A 3,185-nucleotide genomic window follows, 5' to 3' on the forward strand; every position below is an offset into this window, starting at 1 on the left:
ATCGATTTGTTGTTTTGTTCATAGATGACATATTGATATATTCGCGAAATGAATTCGAGCATGTTGAGCATCTGAAAATTGTACTACAGACTCTGCGAAATAAGTAGTTATTTGCAAATTTTAGTAAATGCGAATTCTAGCTGCGTGAGGTTGGTTTTCTGGGGCATATTGTGTCAGCATCAGGTATTCGAGTCGATTCGAGCAAGATATCTACGACTATAGATGGAAAGCCTCCGAGAAATCTATTCAAAGCCCGTAGCTTCCTAGGACTTGCTGGCTATTATAGACGATTTGTGAAAGGCTTTTTGATGATTGCGACTCTATTGACGAGATTGCTTCAGAAAGAGGTAAAGTTTGAATGGTCTGAGAAATGTCAGAAAAGTTTTGATTAGTTGAAAGTTCTTTTGACTGCAGCTCCAATATTAGTACAACCAGAATCGGGTAAAGAAGTTGTGATCTGTAGCGATGCATTATTGAATCGTTTGGGTTGTGTTTTGACACAATAAGGCAAAGTTATAGCTTATGCCTCAAGACAATTGAAGCCGCATGAAAAGAATTACTTGACGCATGATTTAGAGTTAGCAGCCATTGTGTTTGCGTTGAAGATTTGGCGCCATTATCTGTTTGGTAAGAAATGCCATGTTTATTTTGATCACAAGAGTTTGAAATATTGATGACTCAGAAAGATTTGAATTTGCGGCAATGGAGGTAGATTGAATTACTAAAAGATTACGAGTAAGTGATTGACTATCATCCGAGAAAAGCAAATGTTGTTGCTGATGCATTAAGTCAAAAATATTTATTTGCTCTACGTGCGATGAATAATTAAATAGATTTGTGTAATAATGGTTCGATTAGGGCCGAGATGAAAGTGAGACTGTTATTTTTACAGTAGATTTACGAAGCTCAAAAAATTGATAATGAAATGTTAGCAAAACGAGCTCAATGTGATTCGAACCCTGATTTAGAGTTTCAAGTAGACTCTGATGATTGTTTAAGATTCAGAGACTGAATATGTGTTCTGAGAAATTCAGAGTTGATTCGGATGATTTTGAACAAAGTACATAGTAGTCGTTTATCAGTTCATCCTAGAAGCACAAAAATGTATAATGATTTGAAATAGCTCTATTGGTTGCCTGGTATGAAACGTGATATCTCAGATTTTTTTTCTAAATGTTTGATTTGTCAACAAGTTAAAGCCCAAGCATCAGGTACCGTCTGGTTTATTGTAACCGATTATGATTCCTGAATGGAAATAGGATAGAATGACTATGGATTTTGTGTCGGGATTTCCCTTATCTCCGAGAAAGAAAGATGCGATCTGGTTTATACTTGACAGATTGACAAAGTCAGCTTATTTCATCTCTGTACGAACAGACTATTCGCTTGAAAAGTTAGCTGAGTTGTATATCTCCGGGGTTGTGAGATTACACGGAGTACCTATTTCTATTGTTTCAGATAGAGATCCAAGGTTCACATTGAGGTTTTGATAGAAATTGCAAGATGCACTGGGTACAAAGTTACATTTTAGTACCGCATTTCACTCGTAGACAAATGGTCAATCTGAGTGAGTTATACAGATACTTGAGGATATGTTGAGATGTTGTATTCTTGAGTTCGAAGGTACGTGGGAAAAGTATTTGCCATTGATTGAATTTGCATATACCAACAATTTTCAATCGAGTATTAAAATGGCACCGTATGAAGCTCTATTTGGTCAGAAGTGTCAAACACCATTGTATTGGAATGAACTTAGTAAGAATAAGATTCTTGGGGTCGATTTGATTAAAAAGACCGAACGCAAAGTGAAAGTAATTCGTGATAGTATGAAAGTAGCGCCAGATCGTCAGAAATCATATGCAGACTTGAAACGGAAAGATATTGAGTTTCAGATTGGGGATAAAGTGTTTTTGAAAGTGTCTCCATGAAAGAAAATACTTTGATTCAGTCGTAAAGGCAAATTGAGTCCGCGATTCATCGGGCCGTATGAGATCATTGAAAGAATAGGTCCAGTGGCATATCTGTTAGCTTTACCAAGCGAGTTAGAGAAGATTCACAATGTTTTTCAAGTATCGATGCTTCGACGATACCAATCTGACCCTTCACATGTTATTTCTCCTTCTAAAGTTAAAATTCAGTCAAATTTGTTGTACAGTAAATAACCGATCCAAATTCTAGCTCGTGAGATCAAAGAGCTGAGAAATAAGAAAATTGCATTAGTGAAAGTATTATGGAATTGACACGGGGTTGAAAAAGCTAGTAGGAACCCGAGGATGCTATGAGAAATGACTACCCTATCCTATTCACTGGTAAGATTTTTAGGGATGAAAATCCCCAAGGGGGGAGAGTTGTAACAGCCTGGTTTTAGCTAAAACGTTACAGTGGTTTTGGGACCACCAATCTGAGGTCAAAAAATTATTCTAATATTATTTTTGATTTTTATAGCATGTGATTATATATGTGTGAAAATTTTCTGAGCTAATTTTATCGTTTAATAGCTCAATTTGATAAAAGGACTAAATCGTGTAAAATGCAAAAGTTGCATGCTATTAGTTAAAATGTGTTTAATTGCTATGGTTGTTTAAATGTGAGGTCCTTATATTGATATTAGACCATTGATAGTGGAGATGGACATTAATGGCCTTATATTTGATGATTAAATGGTTTAATAACTAAGGGTAAAATGGTAAACTATGAATTAAGTTAAGTTAATATAAAACAAAATTATTTTAATTCATCATTTTCCATCCTCTTTAACCAAAAAAAAAATAAAGAGAGCTTCAAAGTCTTTTAGGGTTCAGCACTTGTGTGGCTTAATTAAGGTATGTTTTGAGTTCAATTTTTGATGATTTTTACGTTTTTGAGATCGTTGCTCTGAATACTAGCTAGCCCGCACCTTAATTTTTGAATTTGTTGATGAATTTTGTGAGTTTCCATTGATGATAGCTTGATGTTTTTGAATGTTAATGATGGAAAATGAATAATTGTTGATAGATTTTAATGTTTTGTAAAGTGATTTTTGACAAAAATGTCAAATAAGGATTAAATTGTGAAATTTATAAATTGAAGGGTTGAAATGTGAAATAAATGAAAAAATGGGCTGCTAGGGGCACTAAGGTAATTCAGCCAAACATGAGTTTTATTGAATTTTGTGTATTTATGAAATAGGGACTAAATTGAATAAA

Source organism: Gossypium hirsutum, chromosome A04 (assembly GCF_007990345.1).
Source record: "Gossypium hirsutum isolate 1008001.06 chromosome A04, Gossypium_hirsutum_v2.1, whole genome shotgun sequence".
In the NCBI taxonomy this organism is placed as follows: Eukaryota; Viridiplantae; Streptophyta; class Magnoliopsida; order Malvales; family Malvaceae; genus Gossypium; species Gossypium hirsutum.